Source organism: Solanum lycopersicum, chromosome 2, assembly GCF_036512215.1.
Source record: "Solanum lycopersicum chromosome 2, SLM_r2.1".
NCBI lineage: Eukaryota > Viridiplantae > Streptophyta > Magnoliopsida > Solanales > Solanaceae > Solanum > Solanum lycopersicum.
In genome coordinates, this window is record NC_090801.1 from 37,120,416 (window position 1) to 37,139,878 (window position 19,463).

Consider the following 19,463-nt stretch of genomic DNA (forward strand, 5'->3'; position numbering starts at 1 on the left):
GTATTTGTATTTTGTATTTTGTTAAAATTTTGTGTCGGCTGAATATCAGCCATATGTAGAAAGAAATAATTTTTGTCGTGTTGCGTCGGCTATAAAAAGCCAAATTGTATAAAAGTCGTAAAGTAAATAGTTTGTCGGCCAATCATGTAAAAAGTTTGTCGGCCAATTATATAAAGTAGTAATAGTAAGTATTTTGTTTTCTTGTGTCGGCCGAATAAAGAGAGGCCATGTGTAAAGTATGTGTCGGCCACTTTTGGCCAAAAGTTTGTAAATTTTGTGTATAAATAGAGGAGCTTTCCTCATAAATAAAACACACCTTCATCCTTACATCTCTCATCTTTCTGAATACTCTCTTTACGCTTCCATCCCCTCCATTAAAAAAAAAAAGTATTTGTATTTTGTATTTTGTTAAAATTTTGTGTCGGCTGAATATCAGCCATATGTAGAAAGAAATAATTTTTGTCGTGTTGCGTCGGCTATAAAAAGCCAAATTGTATAAAAGTCGTAAAGTAAATAGTTTGTCGGCCAATCATGTAAAAAGTTTGTCGGCCAATTATATAAAGTAGTAATAGTAAGTATTTTGTTTTCTTGTGTCGGCCGAATAAAGAGAGGCCATGTGTAAAGTATGTGTCGGCCACTTTTGGCCAAAAGTTTGTAAATTTTGTGTATAAATAGAGGAGCTTTCCTCATAAATAAAACACACCTTCATCCTTACATCTCTCATCTTTCTGAATACTCTCTTTACGCTTCCATCCCCTCCACACCTTTTCCAGCAAGAAAAGGTGTATTAATTCTTCATCATCACCTTGTTGTGGCTTTTTATATCCATGTATGTTAAATTTAACCCTGCTCATGTGACCATGTTGAGGCTCAACCATATCTCCTAGGATCTCTTCTTCATCAACATTATTCTCTCTGCTGCTACTACAAGTGTGGGCATTGGAACCTTCCTATTGTTACTATCACCGATCTTTTGATCTCCATCCCTATCGTACTACATTCCTAAGCACATTGAGGTATCTGAATAATTTTTTTCTGAATTTGCAGGAATACTAATCTCTCCAATCTTTGGCATCGTTATTATTTTCCCCATCATGTCCACCCTGTTTATCTTATCTGTTTTATGTATGATTTGCTACTTGTTCTTTTTGTACAAAATCTCTTCTATCAATTCATTTGTGGAACCGACGTGCTACTTATTGCCTATCATCTGGTTTGCATTGATTGACATATTTGTACCTATCTCTTCATCTTGATGTTTATCCTTTAAAGATGCAAAAGAGTTGTCATACATACACCCTCTTCCCTATCTGTTACGACCCTCTAAATGAACTAGGATAAAGTATATTTTCACATGAGTTTATTGAGTTAATAACTTGTTAAAATAATGAAATTTAGCCTGTGAAGTCAATTGTAAAGAGTTTCCAAGTCAAACGTTAAAGGACGACCAAAACGTTCGTAAACTAGTCTTTTGTGTGCTAGTGTGTTCTAGTATGTTTTCCTTGTTTTTATGTGTCGTTTAGAGTAAAAAATCAGTGGAGGTGGCCTTAGTGTCTTAATAAACGATTTTAGGGTCAAATTTTTCAGGTATGACTCCCCAAGGACAAACCAAAAGGTCCTCGAGGAGGACAAACTTTTACTAAGAGGCTACCAAGGCAGCGTGCAGGCAACACCCATTTTTGGAGGTGATGGCGCGTCGCACGCCCAACACTTAGAAGCAAAAAGATGACTTTGCATCGCAGGCTTGTCACGAACCTTTCTGCCTCAAATTAAATTGCATAAACAAGACTGGAAAGTGCCACCGCGACGCGCAACCATATCCTAGATTTGGTTGTGTCGTTTCAAAGTCAAGTTAGACTTAATTAGAAGGTCTAACTAGTGTAGGGGTGTTTTGGGTACTTTGGGATTTCTTATAAATGGTTTTTGAGTCACTTTTACCCCACTTCACCAATCAAATACAAAAACCCTCAATTCAAAATCAAAAGCTCTCCGTTCCCTCTAAATTCTCTCTCTCGAAAACCTCCAGTGAAGAACTTTCAAGCTCCAAGGAAGAAGGTCCATTCTCAAAGGTTTCAACCCAAATTTCGGGGATATGACTTCAATAAGGTATGGTGATTTCATACTTGATTCTTCTATCATTCAAGGAGCTGATTCAAATGATTTTCAAAAGATCTCAAAAATCCTAAAAACTCTATTTTGAATTCTAAAGCATGTAATCTTGCATTATAAGGTTTGAATGGATGAGTTATGATGTTTTCAATGTTAATTGATGGTTTTATGATAAAAAAAACTCCATGAATCCATGATTTTCCTAATTCTCTAATTTTGGCTTGTAAAGTGGGTTTGGTAATTGTGATTGATTATGGAGGGGATTGTATTAAGATTGATTAATATTATTGATTCTTATTGTTTTCTATCTCTATATGTATGATGAATGTGGATATAAGGATGAGTTGGAGGTCTAGACTTATGGGTATGATAATGGGTAAGCTCTATTGTTGTGTGGAAATTGTTAGAGATGTTGACGAATGGTGATTGTGGCTATAGGAAGGTGGTAAGTTGACCTAATTCCCTTATTTAATGTAGAATTGATATCGAATTTCTATTGATTAGTATGGTCCACTTACGGTGGAAGTGCTTAATTGTTTTAATTATTAGGAACATGAACTTGTCGGCATTATTATGTGATTGTAGTATCATGATGTTATGGTTTTATGGGTGTACAATGTGAAAGATAATATTGTATATTTGATTGTGTAATGTGAAGGTGTTCATGTGATCTTGAGGAGATCTTGTATAAAGCTATGTGATATTGTGAATGAAAACATGTTCCTCTAAATGTTGGTATGTGATTATGATTCCTACTTCATACATGAATGATAAATGAGGTGTTCTAAAGTGTGTCTTAAACTTGTAAACCTAAGAATGGTGCCCCTTCTTGATGAGTCTAGAACCCTAAGTGAATGTGATAACTTTAATATGAAAAGAAGGTTAATAATGAAGTGAATCGAATAGACCTAGCATGGTACCCGTTTCATGAATGAGCTATCCTAATGAACCTTGATCGACAACCCTTGTGGACCCCTTCTTGGTAGGGGTATTATGAGTTGGTAGGACTTAGAGATGGTACCTTCTCAAATACTATTATGTAAATGAACTTACTCTATTAGAACCAAGGAAAAGCACCGAGTAGATATACTTATGGTAGTAACTCTACTTGAGGATGAGACTAGAGTACAAAAAAACCTTGATATAACCTAAGCCATGTGCCTACATGAGAAGTGTCCTTAATTCTACTTTTGGCAAGTTAAACACATCTCACTGTGTGGGGTCTTATGAAACTGGATTATGTACCTAGCTAGTGTGGTTTATGTCGGTTAATACCTATTCTCATTATGTGGTATATGCACTCTAGTTATTGGATAGGTTCTACAACGTGTGGGTAGTGGAGTGAGACGGTATATACACATAGTACGCGTAGGCTTTGAAGATGCTAAAGTGAGTTCCCTAGGTCTTCCAAGACCATTATGTGAAGTCCCTTGAATGCATGAATGTTTCTTTTAGGATCTTAGTAATGAATGTTGACTTTTTGTGGTTGTGTTGGAAAGGATATAGCCTTGCTTAGGGTAGTCTTGAGAATCATCTAGGTGTGTATGAAGAGGTTGTATGGGCGGTCTCTTCATATCTTACCTAGATGGGCCTCAGGATAACCTTAGTTTGAGGATCTAAATGGCTAAATGGATTACTTATTGATTATGGTCGTATCTTGAAGATTATGTGAGTATTATCTTATGTAGTTAATGATGGACTTGGATGATGACTTTTATACCTTGTTTATGAGATTTTTATCTAAAATATCATGAAATACATATTTCAACTAAAATGTCCCATTTTTTATGATTTCTTGCATTTTCATCTTACTTTATGCTTAATTTTACTAACTCCTATTCTTCTCTATGTCTACAAGTATAGGTGGTTGCAAGTAATGATTTCTTGAATTGAAGAATTCTCTCAAGACTTTTGGTATGTCCTCGTATGGTCGAGGACATGGACTATGTTTCTAGTTTTCTTTCATTAAAGACTTTGTATTAGACATAAGTTTATTTTCAATCTAAAGGGTCGTGACCATATGATAATGAGATGTGTCTAAGGTGGCTTTGTGATGAGACTTAGTTCTTCTTTTGTTTTATAAAAGGGTTTTCTAATTGACTTTATTGTGAAAAGTTTTAAGTTCCTCACTACTTTTCATATTTATGTGATGCTAAGGGCTTGTATAAGACCTTTGAGAGGTCCAGTATGTTGTGTTACTTCTAGAGGGTACTTTTTGGTTGTAAAAAACTTGGTATATAACATGAGTTTATGAAGTAGTTTTTAGGGTTCAAAGTCTCATGAGGACACGTCTAGTAGATTCTTGCTCATCGGTGTGAGTCACGACACATCTATGAGCGAGAGGTTGTAGGACGATAAAAGTTTCACTTTCTTCATTACTCTTGTGTCATGCCATAGATTTGAGTTCTATAGGTGTCTTTTCCTAATCTCTTCTTTTGTTTTTATAGGATATGAATACAAGAAGTACATCCACAAGAAGAGTGGAAGAAGGAGTAGTGAATGAGGCTGTTCCTCCCCTAGATGAGCTAGTACCTCAAGGTGAAAATCCCTATAGCTAATCAAGGGAATGAGGTTCTGGTGGTTTCCCAAACATAACTAATGAGGAGTTTAGAGAAACTCTTCTTACCCTAGCCCGATCCATGACGGGTCAAGCAAATAGAGATGTAGGGCCTAGGGTGAATGCTCTTGAGAGTACCATGACCACTATGTTGAGGGACTTTGTGAGGATGCATCCTCCTACCTTTCTTGTCTCTAAGGTGGGGGATTCTTTGATGACGTTTATAAGATAGTCCATGCTATAGGGGCATCTTTTAGGGAGAAGGAAAAGTTGGCTTCAAATCAATTGAAAGAGATTGCTCAAGTGTGGGACACACAATAGAAGGATAATAGGCTGGTTGAATCGGGTCCTATACAGTGAAAGGATTTTAAGGAAGCATTCTTAGGGAAGCACTTTCCCTGTGAATACAAAGTGGTTAAGATTAATAAGTTTATAAATCTTAGGCAAGGTAACATGAGTCTGGAAGAGCATTCTTTGAAGTTTACATTATCATCTAAATATGCTCCATCTTTGGTGTCTAACCCTAGATATGATATGAGTAGGTTCTTGACCGGTGTTTCCAATCTTGTGAAGGAAGAGTGTTGTACGACAATGCTCTATGATAACACAACTCTATCTAGGATTATTGTGTATGCTCAATCCATTGAGGAGTCGAAGCTTGAAATGAGGGGTAGAGATGTGAAGAGCCGATGAGCAAGGTCAACCTAGGTTTAATAAGAGGTCTCCAAATCAAGATGTTCCTAGTTCTCCTAAAGCTATCTATGAGAGGGGTGGTGGTTCATAACTTGATAAACCTATTTGCTCAAATTGTTGAAAGAAGCACTTTTGGAAGTGTCTAGGCGGTACTAGTGGATGCTATGGATGTGGGAAGAATGATCACAAGGTGAGAGTTTATCCTACTATTGATACTAGAGGAAGCGATGTCAAGCAAGCTCCCTATAATGACCCGATTGTTGGTGTACAAAAGAAGAATTACTTCTACGCTCTTCAAGCCAATAAGGAAGAAAATTCGGATAAGGGCTTCGATAAGTTGTAGTTTTCTTTTTATTGTGATGGGTTCCTTATAAGTGTGGGAGCATGGTAATGTTGTAGGGATGATGGTATATTGTCTTTTTTCTCCTTACTATTCAAACTTGAGAGTTAGGGTTTCCTAGTTGTAACACCTCTGAGACGAACTAGGTGAATCTAGATCCTAATATGTGTTTCATGAGATTATAAGGTCTTAAAATGTTTAGTTATAGTGTTTAGAGGCAGTGTGTTAAGTTTGGAAGAGTTTGTAGGTCGAACGTCCAAGAACATCCAAGACGTTCAGAAGCTAACCTTGAGACGTGCGTGTGTGTTTTAGTATGCCTTTGCATGTTTTACGTGTTCGTTTTGGTTCAAATTGATTTGAGAGGTTCCTAAAACATAGAAGTATTTATTTAGGTTGAAAAAATATGGACAAGGCTCCCCAAGGACCACCCTAGGGGTCCTTGAGGAGGACCCAACTTGTGGGTCAAGACTGCCAAAACAGTCCTAACCAACGAAGCCAATCGACGGACACTAAGTCCATCGATGCCCCGTCGATTGGGACGTATTTCCATACTTGGTGGTGGGAGATTAATCCCCATTTCCTAATACTCTGAATCAAATGAAGGAGTGCCAACACGGCCAGTCATTTGATCAAAGGGCTATCGTTTGTTCCATCGATTGACACCTACAGATTTTTTGCAGGGCCTCGGCCAAGCCAAGGGCTTTTTGGGTAATCACCTAGTCTAAAAATAGTTTGGGCGGTTACTTAAGGGATTTTTGGGTATTTTAAGTGGTTTTATATGTCTATAACCTCATGTTAAGTTCATTATTCAAAAATCAAAATCCAAACCCCAAAGAAGAATCCTCTAGAAATCTATTGGAGCTTGAAGCAAGGTGGGAGCTTGGAGCTTGATTTCTCCATAAATTTTGTGGCTAATCATAAATCAAGGTATGATGTCCATTTCTGAATATTCTTTCTTCAAGTAGCCAAACTTCAAAAGACTTTTCTAAGACTTCTCAAAAGATGAAATCTCCTATTTTGATATCTAGCCATAGGTTCTTGCATAAAATGATTTGAATCAATGATTTACGATATAATTGATATTAATTGAATTAATTTTGATCAAAATTCCTACGAACCCACCTAAATAACGAAATCCTAATTTTGGCTATATTATGGGTGATTTGACCATTGTCCCTATTGTATTGAATCCTTATATAGATCGTATTGAGCTATTGATATGTAATACCTCTAAAATGACTTAGGTGAAACTAGATCATAAATTTTTTTCATGATTTTATATGGTCCTAAAATTGTTTATAATGTGGTAATGAGGTTGTGTCTAAAGTATTAGGTGAATTGGAAGTCAAACGTCAAGGGACGACCAAGACGTTTGACGACTAGTCACCTATAGGACTTATGTGTCTTTATATGCTTATATGTGTGAGTCATGATCTTATGGTGTCCTTATATGATTTTTAATAGTGTGTATAGGTACTGTGTTAAGTTTCATGAAGTTTGGAGGTCAAACGTTCAAGAACGTCCATGACGTTCGAAAGGTTTACCTTGAAATGACCTTGTGTGTCTTAGTATGTTTTGTCTAGTTTTATGTGTTCATTTTGGATGAAATTGATGTGGTTACAATTACATTTGGGTTGTAAACGTCCAAGAAAACATCCTCAAGGACCAACCAAGGGTCCTTGAGGAAGGACTCATCTTGGTAGCCAAAACTGCCAAAAGCAGTCCCACCTACAGATGGCAATCGACGGCCAGTAGCCTGGTCAAAGCCCTATAAGTGGAGGGAGTCGGTCAAGACTTAGGCGTGGGATACTAAGCTTCCAAGGACCATCCTAATGACTCAAACCACGGACCAGCAGGACGGTCCGTTGGTCGCGGGAGACGGTCCGTCGAAGGCCACGCGTAGGTGAAGTCTGCAACTTCGCAACTTCACTGTTAAATGCTAGGGTGAATTGGTAAATTCACCCTACATCCAAATAAGAGTTTGGGAAGTTTCCTAAGCGTATTCTAGGTACTTTAAGAGGGTTTGTAAGTCCTAATTACCTAGATGAATTCATTATTCTAAAATCAAAACCCAAATTCTCTAAGAAACTCTCTAGAACTCCACTGAAGCCAAAACTCAAGGAAAAGCTTGGATTGAAGATTTTATTGGTGATTCTTCATCAATTTAGTGGTTTAGATTCATTGAGGTATGTTTCTTCATCCTTGAAACTCTTTTCATCAAGGAGCCAAATTTCAAAGTGATTTCTAAAGTCTTCTGAAGATGAACTTGTCCAATTTTGATATCTATCAATATGTTCTTGCATAAAACTTCTTGAATCATTATATATTTATTAAATTGATGTTAATTATATATATTTAACCGAATTAATCTATGAACCCGCGTAATTCATGAACCCTAGTTTTTGAGTAATTTGTGGGTGACTTGATTATGTCCTAATGCTTATGAATTCAAGTGTAATTTTTATTGGGCTATTGAATGATGTAAGAATTGTATGGAATGAATTATTGTCTATATTAGATTGATAAATCTATGTTGAATTTAGTTATATCATTGAGTATTATGATTTTTGTATCGAATTGATGATCATGGACATGGGTAAGGGCCTTTTTAAGTATTGTATTGGATGATTTAGCTATGGATTGAAGTGGTGAGAATGGATTGGTGGTACGCTGCCCTAATTATCTTTATTTTATTTAATGTAGGTCTTGAATTATGATGTTATTGGTATGGTCCACTTATGGTGGCAATGCTATGTGTTTTACTCGTGAATGATGTGGCCTCGTCATCGTTACTTTATATGTTATGATGATCATGACCTTGTCGGAACTAATTGATATATTATGATGATTTGTGTAGTTGATTTATGTGAAGTATGATCATATCTATCTACATGTGATTAAGGTGGAAATATGTGTTCTTCTATTGACATTAGGTGATCATGTTAGACTATGACTATGTCATTATGTGTGTAGTCTTAGAGTTGATGCATGATTCTTCCTAATTGGCTATATGAGTCTTGTTTTGTTGATAATCCTATAGTATTGTATATAGTGACCTAAAATTGACTTGGTTGTTCTTATGTGCTAGTTGAAAGGTATAAAATATTTATGTGTCTTGTTTAGGTAGACCTAAGTCCCTTACTTTTACATGTATAATGAGAATATGACTTCTTGACTTAGGATGCTAAATCCTCTTAGTCTTGCATGGATGAATGATATGTGACCTTTAACATTGCTAAGAAGGTCCTTTATGTGAACCTTCAACCTAGTTGTAAGGTTATGATATCCTTGAAGTCGAAAGTCGTAATGGTATCCTTCTTATGTGAATGGTGGACTTAAGGTTGGTAAGCTCAAACGACATGAAATCATCCTTAGGAAAATCATTGAGCCATCCTTTTAACCATTGAAAGGCAACCCTAGGGGACCTCTTTGGTAAGGTGAATGTGATTGGGTTATCAACAAGATATGGAACCTCTTCATGTACTCCTTTATTGAAATACTCTATGAGAACAAAGGCTAGCACCGAGTGAGTATCGTAAGGGGAATAGTTCTAATTAAGGATGAGATTAGGGTACATATAAACCCTTCATATTCCTTAACCATGTGCCTGCATGGGATGTGTCCAAGCTCTACCATTGTCAAGTAGAACACCCTTCATCGGAGTAGGTTACAAGTCCTGATTCCATGCCTTGCTACCATAGTATATGTCGGTTATTGCCTATTCTCATTATATGGGATACCTACTAGTATTGGAGAAGTTCTATCAAGTTTAGGTGCTGGTATGAGATGCTATCTAGAAATTGCACAAAAGGCTTTGAAGATGTTAGTGAGTGAGTCCTTAGATCTTCTTCAATACCATGTGATGAAGTTCTCTTAAATGAACTAAAGAAGATGATGACTTAAGTTAGAAAGCATTTTATATGAATGGTACTTACTTAAAGTAGTTAATGGTTGTCTAATTAAGGTGTGAAGGGGGCATAGGAATGGTCACTTTATTTCTTACCTAGTAAGTCTTAAGAACGACTCTAGATAGGAAAGTAGGTTATTTAAGTAGACATAATCTAAACTTAGGAAGTCTTAAGGATTATTTAGGTAAATCTTGGAGCGATTAAGTATGGGCATTCTCTTCTTGAATTACTTGAGTAAGTCTTTAGATAACCTTTGGAAAGGAGAATGTCATATTATATGTATGTTATTCTATTAAATGAGAATGATTTTATCCTAGGTACTCTTAATGATCTCTTAAGTGTGTGTGAAGGGATTCTATGGGTGGTCGCTTCACAACTCACTGAAGTGAACCTTAGAATCACCTTTGGTAGGAGGATCTCATGTTATGTGTTTAGTGTATTGTAAGTGTATTTATCTCATTATAGGTAGTCTTAAGGATCACTTAGGTGTGATTAGAGAAGATCAATGGACGGTCTCTCTTTGTCTCACTTAAGTGAGTCTTAGGATAACTTTTAGTGAGAAGGTCGCATGTTTAAAAGGGTTCACTATGAAGTTGAACAACTTCACTGTTACAGTGAATTATCTCACTATAATAGTGACATAGTTCACTATAATGTCCTTAAATTGTGATTAAATGCTTAAGTGTTATCTAATGTGTTTCTAAGGTGGTAAATATTCTTATTATGCTTATACTATGATGTTTTAATAAAAAAGAGCATATTTCCATTAAATGCCTATTATCATGATTTTTATACATTATGTCATACTTAGTACAAGTTTGTACTAATTCCGTACTTTTATCTATCTCTAAAGTTATTCATAGGTGAAGGGCATTTCAGGAGCGAAGCTTGGATTATAGGATCTTTCAAGCAAGTTTGAAGTATGTCCTCATTTGACTCGAGGGCATAGATGTCTTTTGATTTCTTACTTCCAAATATTGTAACATACTTAGTAGTACTATATGTTGATGCATGTGTGTGTCCAAAGTACTCTTGTGTAAGGACTTGATGATATGAGACTTAGTATTTCCTACGGTTTTTATATGAAAGATATTTTGAAAGACTATTCGAATGTTGTGAAAAGTTTTGATTTTGCACTACTTTTTATATGTGTATATGCGATGAGTGATTCGAAAGGCTTGTACAAGACCTATGAGAGGTCAAGTACACCGCGTTGCGATTCAGAGTCCCCTAGCTCCTAGGGTGTGATCTTGGGTCGTGACATGATATATGAATGAATTATGGTAGAATTGTATATAGGTTGTCTTAATTTGATAAATTTCATATCGTATTGTGTTGGATCATTCTTTGGTCTGATTATTGGTTTGAATTGGTGATTATGACTATTGGTAGGAGCCTTTATGTATTGAATTGGTTGGATTGGCTAAGGATTGGAGATGTTGATGGTATTGTGGTAAGATGACCTAACCTCTTCTATATTGTGTGGTATAGTTATTGGATTATGTTGATTGGTATGGTCTACTTATGGTGGCAGTGCTTCTGTGCTATAATTGTGAAGAATGTGGCCTTGTCGGCGTTACTTTATAAATTGTGAAGTTATCTAGTTATATAGCTTGTATATGTGGTCATTGTGAAGGCTTATGTGATATCTGAGTATGAATGAAGTGAAAGCATGTTGTCACCTAATTGGCATTAGGTGATCATATTATACTATGATGATGTTCTTATGTGTGTACATTTGATGTTGAAGTATGATTCTTCCTACTAGGCAATATGAGTCTTATGGTGGATTACGTTTATGTTTCAATAGGAATGAGTAGTAGTGGACTTAAATGTCCCTATGTGCTACTTAAATGTGATTGTGCATGTAATAAAATGACGATGAAGTGTGTCTTGTTTGGTAGACCTATGTCTCTCTACTTGATACATGAAGAATGTGAATATGACTCTTAACTAAGTAGGCTAAAACACCTTTGTTATTTAAGTGTATCTGTGATTGAAATATGACATTGAACATGGTTAAGAGGGTCATTAACTTGGAACCTTCAAACTAGAAAGAAGGTTATGATAGCCTTGAAGTTGAAAGTTGTAATGATATCCTTCTTGTGCGAATAATGGACTTAGGGGTTGGTTGACTGGAATGTCACAAAACCATCCTTAAGGAAGTCATTAGTTATCCTATTAACAATTTTTTGGCAGCCCTAGTGGACCCATATTTGGTAAGGTTTATTATGATTTTGTTATGAACATCTTCATATGCCTTTGTGATTGAATTACTCTATGAGAACAAAGGCTAGCACCTAGTGGATATGCTTGGGGAGTTACTCTACTTAAGTTGAGAATAAAGTACAAAGAAACCCTTGATACTCCTTAACCATGTACCTACATGGTATGTGTCCTAGTTCTACCCTTGGCAAGTAAAACACCCTCCATTGGAGTAGGGTAGACTCCAGGATTCCATGACTAGCCATTATAGTCTATGTCGGTTATTGCTTATTCTCATCATGTGGTATACATTCTAGTATTGGATAAGTTCTACAACATTTAGGTAGTGGAATGAGACCCTATAGACATGACACAAGTAGGCTTTAAAGGTACAAGGGTATAGGTTCCCTAGGTTTTCTCCAAGACCATTATGTAAAGTCCTTAATTGGTGAATGTATCCTAAATGGCTTAATGAACATAGTTGACTTAAGTTAATGCATGTAAATGAAAAGATACTTATCTAGAGTAACTTTGAGGATTGCTTAGGTAGGCTTGAAGAGGGTGTATGAGCGGTCTCTTCATGTCTTACTTAGGTGAGTCTTAGAGTAACTTTAGGTAGGGAAATAATTGATGAAATAGGAATAATCTTGTTTTAGGCAGTCTTAAGGATCACTTAGGTGTGTGTGAAGAGGTTGTATGGGGGTCACTTCATAACTCACTCAAGTTAGTCTTAGGATAACCTTTGGTAGGAGGTTTTATGCTTATATGTTTTGAAGTAATGTTAATCCTATAATATGGATTACTTGGAATGTGACTTATATGTGGATATGTTTACTTGAGGTTGAATCTTATACTTATGTTATGAATATTTTCTTCAAAACGAGCAGGAAAGCATACTTAAAAGTAAAATGTCCTTTTAACATGATTTTATTGCATTACACCATACTTAGTGAATTCTAATGTACTAATTCCATATACTTTGTCTTATCTCTAAAGGTGTAGGTGACGATTGAGAGGAGTCATTGAAGTGAAGCTTTGGCATTAGTATTCATTGAAGCAAGTTGGGGTAGGTCTTCAATTAATTCGAGGACATAGTCATGTTTAGATTTTCTTGTTAAAGACATTATATTAGACTTTGTTATTTCTATTATGTTGATACATGGGCCGTGACCCAAGATATTTGTGTGTCTAAGATGGCGAAAACGATACTTAATATTTCCTATGTTTTCTATAAAGATAATTTTGGAACTATGGTTCTATGTTGTGAAAAGTTTTAATTTCGCACTACTTTTCATATATACATATGTGATGAATGATATCAAAGGGATCGTATAAGGCCTCCGAAAGGTCGAATACGCCGTGTGGCGACTTGAAGGATGCCCTATCGTCTAGGGTGTACGATGGGTGCATGTTGCATGTGTTTGGGAGTCTTTGTGAAAATGAGTTTCCTTGAATCCATATAATATTGCATTTTTTTCATGAGTTTATGTTTATATGTAAAATGAGCATTATTGACCATGTCCCTGATGTTCTGATGCCTCTACAATAAATTGCCTAAATGTTGCATGAGTAGACTTATGAACATGTTTTTAAGTGAATTCTTGAAAATGATGCATAAACGTGTTTTTAAAGAAATTGGCATGATATTTTTAAAAATGTTGTAGTGGCATATGATATAATGTGGAGAAGGAAGTTCTTCCAATGTGAAATGAGAAATGTGAAGCCTCATTGCATGAAGAGTTTGTAGATATTGTTCCTTCCTTCTTGTTGTGTTTGAGGTTATATGTGTGAAGTTGATGTTTCTTCTAGCATGATATATTGAATATATTGTTGAATGTATGATGGTGAGCTGGTAGTCTTTAGTCTTCACCTCTTGGAAGTGTTTAAAGTGTTGCAAATGTCATTCGAGGACGAATGTTCCAAGTGGGGGAGACTGTTACACCATCAAATTGAATTAGGATAAATTAGAGCTTCACATGAGTTTCTTGAGTTAATAACTTATTAAATTAATGAAATTCATCCTTTGAAGTCAGTTGTAAAGAGTTTCAAAGTCAAACGTAAAAGGACGACCAAGACGTTTGAAAATTAGTCTTTTGTGTGCTAGTGTGTTCTAGTAAGTTTTCCTTGTTTCGATGTATCGTTTAGATTAACGAATTAGTGAAGGTGACCCTAGTTTCTTAATAAATAATATTAGGGTCGAAACATCTGGGTACGACTCCGTTAAGACCAAACAAAGGTTCCTTGAGGAGGACCCTAGCTTTGGCCAAAAGGCTGCTAAAACAACGTGCAAGAAACACCCTTTTTAGGAGGTGCTAGCGCGTCACGCGCCCAACACTTAGAGGCAAAAAGATTCCTTTGTGTCACGGGCTTCTCAAGAACCTTTCTACCTCAAAGTAAATTCCAGAAACAAGATTAAGAAGTGTCTCTGCGACACGCAGCCATGTCCAAAATTTGGTGTTGTCGTTTAAAACTCAAGTTAAACTTAATTAAAAGGTCCAACTAGTGTGGGGGTGTTTTGGGTACTTTGAGAATTTATTACAAAACAATTTTGAGTCACTTTTACCCCAGCACTTCACCAATCAAAAAGGAAACCCTCAAGTTAAAAACCAAAATCTCTTCATTCTCTCTCTCCAAAACCTCCATTGAAGAACTTTCAAGCTTTAGGGAAGATTACAAATTCTGAAAGGTTTCAACCCAAATTTCGTGGATAGAACTTCAATAAAGTATGGTTATTTCATCCTTGATTCTTCTATCATTCAAGGAGCCGATTCAAAGGCTTTTCAAAATATCTCAAAAATTCTAAAAACCCTAATTCGAACTCTAAATCATGGGTTCTTGCATTAAAAGGTTTAAATGGATGAGTTATGATGTTTTCAATAATAATTGATGTCTTGTAAAGTGGGTTTTGCAATTGTGATTGATTATGAGTGGAATTGTATTTAGATTGCTTTATATTATTGATTTGTATTGTTATCTATATCTATATATGATGAATTATGGATAAAAGGATGAGTTGGTGGTCTAGCCTTATGGGCATGCTAATGGGTAAGTTCTATTGTAGTGTGGAAATTGTTGGAGACGTTAAGGAATAGTGATTGTGGCTATTGGAGGGTGGTAAGTTGACCTGATTCCCTTATGTAATGTAGAATTGATATCTTATGTCTATTGATTCGTATGGTCCATTTATGGTGGCGGTACTTAATTGTTATAATTGTTAGGAACATGGCCTCGTTGGCATTATTATGTGAATTGTAGTATCATCATGTTATGGATTATATGGGTGTACAATGTGAAAAATGATATTGTATACATGAATGTGTAATGTGAAGGTGTTCTTGTTGTGATCTTGAGGAGATCTTGTATAAGGTTATGTGATATTGTGAATGAAAGAATGTTCCTCTAAATGTAGGTATGTTACATGTTGATATGGTGTCTTGTTTAGGTAGACCTAGTTGTCCCTACTTGATCCATGAATGATAAATGAGGTGTTTTAAAGTATGTCTTGTAGTGGTAGACCTAAGAATGGTTCCCTTTCTTGATGAGTCTAGAACCCTAAGCGGACGTGAAACCTTGATTATAACGAAGTGAATCGAAGATACATAGCATGTTACCTATTTTATAAATGAGCTATCCGAATGAACCTCGATCGGCAGCCCTGTGGACCTTTCTTGGTAGCCGTATTATGAGTTGATAGGACTTAGAGATGGTACCTTCTCAAATACTATTATGTGAATGAACTTACATAATGAGAACCAAGAAAAATCACCAACTGGATATGTTTGTGGTGGTAGCTCTACTTGAGGATGAGACTAGAGTACAAAGAAGCCCTTGATATCCCCTAAACCATGTGCCTACATGGGATGTGTTCTTAGTTCAAACTTTGTCAAGTAGAACACCTTTCACGGTGTGGGGTCTTATGACATTGAATTCCATACCTAGCTAGTGTGGTCTGTGTCAGTTAATGCCTATTCTCACCATCTGGGATGTGCAATATAGTTATTGAATAGGTTCTACAATGTGTAGGTAGTGGAATGAGACGTTTTCTACACATGTCACAGGTAGGCCTTGAAGATGCTAAAGTGAGTTCCCTAGGTCTTCCAAGACCATTATGTGAAGTCCCTTGAATGCATGATTTTTTCTTTTAGGATCTTTAGTAATGAATATTGACTTGTTGTGGTTATGTTGGAAAGGAAATATCCTTGCCTAGGGTAGTCTTGAGGATCATCTAGGTGTGTATGAAGGGGTTGTATGGGAGGTCTCTTCACATCTTACCGAGGTGGGTCTTAGGATAAACTTAGGTAGAGGGCCTAAATGGCTAAATGGGTTACTTATTGGTTACGGTCTTATCTTGAATATTATGTGAGTATCATCTTATGTGGTTGATTATGTACTTGCATGATGACTTTTGTACCCTGTTTATGAGATTTTTTTCAAAAATAGCATGAAAAACATACTTTAACTAAAATGTCTCTTTTTCATGATTTCTTGCATGATCATCATACTTAATGCTTAATTGTACTAACTCTATATCCTTCTCTATGTCTACAAGTATTGGTGGTTGCAAGGATTTCTTGAGTTGAATCTTGGGAAGTAGAATTCTCTCAAGACTTCGTATATCCTCATATGTTCGAGGACATGTACTATATTTCTAGTTTTCTTTCATTAAAGACTTTGTATTAGACATAAGTTCGTTTCAATGTAAAGGGTCACAATCCTACGATAATGAGAAGTGTCTAATGTGGCTTAAAGATGAGACTTAGTTCTTCTTATGTTTTATAAAAGGGTTTTCTTATTGACTTTATGTGAAAAGTTATAAATTCTGCACTACTTTTCATAATGAATGTTAAGGGTTTGTATAAGATCTCCGAGAGGTCGAGTACACCGTGTTACTTTGGGGGTACTTTCCGATCGTAACAGTATCCTTTTGATATGTTTTTTATGGGGGGGGGGGGGGGTGACATTTTATTAGCACACTCTAACTTAAGCCACTTCTAGTGGTGCATTTTCATTATTCTTCTTGAACCTCTTCTTGTACTATCTTCTTGAGTTTTGGATGAAACACACTACATTCTCTTTCTGCATGCCCTTGTGATCTACAATGTTTACAATATTTTTGTACTATGACATATAGAATACGTATTTTCTCCACCCCAAAAGCCTTAGTCTCTTCATTCACAACTTCTACTTTTATGAATTTGAGAAAATCTACCAACAAATTAAATTACACCTTGACCCTCGCAGTCGAGTCTTATTTATTGTTGTCATATCTAATTGTAGCGATTTTCCAACAACTGATGCTAAAGATAATATAATATGGATTCCTTAACAAAGAAAGTTGGTTTTAAATTCAAAATGAAAATCCATGTCATTACCTGTGTTGTTTCCTGATGTATGTTAATATAACATTATAAATCAGAGGCCTCATCAAATAAGAATAACCATCCTTGGATTGTATGTAATGGTTAGGTTTGAACATCATATTGCCTAGTGAATCGAATTAAAATGTGTTTATATTCCACAAGAAATCAATTTTACATTCCCTTTTTACGTTACATTGTTTGGTATTTGAATGTGAAACTCTTCAATTTCTGGCCAACCATACGAAAACTCTCCAATTACAACATATTGAAGGTTCTCAATAATATTCATTCTATCCACTTCTTTTTTTGTCCAGATCACTCAAGGATTCCTTCACTATAACTAAGACTTTTAATCAGGATTAGCTCTGTCGTTGAATTATTGGAAATTCCTTTTTGTGGTTTAAACATATCAACAAAAAATGGTAAAATATCCTTACCATTATTAACGTTAGCACACCTATAGGATTGTTAGGCAAAAAAAAACTATTAGGTTAACTCAAATTTACATCCATGAGAGCTTTGGGATGCTGAAGCAAAGGAAAATAAATATCCGAATAGAGAAAGCATGTCAGAAGCACTGGAAGACGATTGACCGGCGACCGTGTTGGCCATTTCGATGGGAAATAGTCAAGAAAATTTAGGTTTCTGTTGTAACTTATATATACATACATTTTTCAAAACTTTACTTCATCCTTTAATTTTTTTCTTACCCTAACCATAATTGTGTCCGAGCATACCCCCCCCCCCCCCCCTCACCAACAAAAAAAAGAAAAATGTTTCAAATGTGAAGACTTTTTTACCTCACAACCCCTACTCTCTACCCCCTCCCCCTCCCTCCCCCCCCCCCCCCCCCCCAAAAAAAAATTAATAAATTTGTAGAAAATTTCAAATTTATTTTTAAAAAAATTTTCATGTCATCCCTCCCCTCCACCCCATCGATTTCTTTTTTAAAAAAAATTGGGAATATTTCAATTTTTTTCAAAAAAAAATTATCTTTTACATCTCCCCTTCCCCCTCCCCTCCACCCACGGCTATCCCCGTCATTTTTTTTAAAAAAAAAAAACAAAAGAGTCTGGTGGACCCTTATACTTGTATGAGTTTGTATTCTAAGACCTTTGGCTTATTTATTTGTCAACTCATCTCTTAAACTCCTCGAAACACTACATTTTAAACACGTTTTTTTGAATTGACATCCTATATGACCGACACAATCAAGGGGCTTATGATACACACACCTGAGGAGCGTGACATCCGATTAAAAGGGTCTAATAGCCACATAGGATTTTATAGTCATCTTCGTCCCCATTTGTATTTAACATCATTATTAGACAAATATGAGTTTTTCCTCGCCTCTTTTTCAATCTTCTTTCTCCAAATTTCTTCTCCATTTTTTTCATTGTTATACTCATTTGAATTTATGCATTTTCAGTTAATTTTTTGTTTCATTTTTGTGGTTGATCCTATTGTAGTTTTCTAGATCGCCATGAATGTTGCTTTTGTTATAATCCTATAATCTAATAGAAATCATGAAACATGTAATTGAAAGCACAACAAATAAAATCCCCAAAAATTTGAACAAAATAAGTGTAAATCGACTAAAAACCTAAAAATTAAACAAAGACATAAATAGAAGATGAAATCTAGACTAAACAACATACAAATACAAAAATAAGTTACAAAATTTACATAGATAGATTGAAAATCGAACAAAAATCGACAAAAATACCCAAACAATTTTTATGGAAATGAAGAAAAAATGAGAAAGAAAAAACATGGGTATATATACCCACACAGTAATACTAGCTTAGGCCGACATTGACAGACTATCCACTCAAGCGGTGAACCGCTCTTTTCGACTTGGATGAAAATAGAGACAAATTGCGTTAATTGAGTCATGATTTCTGCTGGTGGTGTTTTTATCTTCATTGAAAGGAGTAGAAGAGGTTAAAAAAAGTGTAAAGAATATACGAGAGAAATGACATGAGATTTGGGGGGGGGGGGGGGGGGGGGCAAAAGGCAAATAAAATATATATATATATATATATATTAGGAGTCCAGATGACAAATAAGGTAAGTAGAATGGTTGACAATACAAACTCATACAAGTACCATGATCGACCAAACCTTTTTACCTAAAAAAACTATTTGAAAACTATTTCAAATTTAAAGAAAATTATTTTATATGCCACACTCTACCCTTACCCCTACCCCTCCCCCACGATATGAACAAGAATCAGCTTTTTTAACACAACACAACAAACAATTATAGGTAATAATACGAACTACAAACA

At 35.6% G+C, this 19,463-nt stretch overlaps 1 long non-coding RNA gene across 1 annotated transcript; it reads left to right on the forward strand.

Annotated features, from left to right (window-relative positions):
• Window positions 1-75: 75 nt before the first annotated feature.
• On the forward strand, window positions 76-13,027 carry LOC104645521 (uncharacterized). Its single transcript, XR_002026783.3, has 5 exons — window positions 76-1,016; window positions 1,588-2,106; window positions 10,461-10,527; window positions 11,000-11,060; window positions 12,809-13,027. It is a non-coding gene; the product is annotated as an uncharacterized lncRNA (long non-coding RNA).
• Window positions 13,028-19,463: the final 6,436 nt, after the last annotated feature.